At 37.1% G+C, this 688-nt stretch overlaps 1 non-coding gene across 1 annotated transcript; it reads left to right on the top strand.

The window, feature by feature from the left end:
• Positions 1 to 220: 220 nt before the first annotated feature.
• Positions 221 to 327, top strand: LOC128032878 (small nucleolar RNA R71). The gene has a single exon (XR_008189218.1). It is a non-coding gene; the product is annotated as a small nucleolar RNA R71 (small nucleolar RNA).
• The last annotated feature ends 361 nt before the right edge of the window (positions 328 to 688 follow it).

Raw genomic sequence — 688 nt, 5'->3', positions numbered from 1 at the left:
AGACGTAAGTGCATCGACTTTATAAACTTCGACCACTCTTCTTTCTGTGGCTACTTGATTAATTAACCACTGATAGTTGTTGCTAGAAATCCTTTCAAGGATCTCATATGATTCATTGTATGATTACAAAAGAAGAGCTCCATTGGTTGAAACGTCTACCACCATTCTTTTATGTGCATTGAGACCATTGTAAAAAGTCTCCAACTGAATACAGTGAGAAATGCCATGATGAGGACATTTCTGCAACAGCTCCTTAAATTGCTCTCATGCATCATAAATATATTCTTCGTCAAATTGCTGAAACGTACTGATTTCATTTCTAAACTTGGAATTTTTGTTTGATAGAAAATATTTCATCGAGAATCGTTCAGCCAATTCCTGTTATGTTGATACCGAATAAGGCTGTAAGGAATTTAATCATGATCTCGTTCTATCTCTCAGTGAGTATGGGAATAACTTCAATCTCAAAGCGTATTCAGTCACTCCGACTACGTTAAATGAATCGCTTACTTCCATGAATAAGATGAAGTGCAAATGTGGATCTTCAGTAGGCATTCTACTAAATTGGCCCACCATTTGCAACATTTGGAACATAACTGGCTTTAATTCAAACTAAGGGGCCTTAATCTCGGGTCTCACAATTCTCGAATTAAGTTCATTGAATGAAGGCACGGCGTACTGACAGATG

The sequence above is a fragment of the Gossypium raimondii genome, chromosome 9 (assembly GCF_025698545.1).
Source record: "Gossypium raimondii isolate GPD5lz chromosome 9, ASM2569854v1, whole genome shotgun sequence".
Classification (NCBI taxonomy): domain Eukaryota; kingdom Viridiplantae; phylum Streptophyta; class Magnoliopsida; order Malvales; family Malvaceae; genus Gossypium; species Gossypium raimondii.
This window is presented reverse-complemented; position numbering and strand designations above follow the sequence as displayed.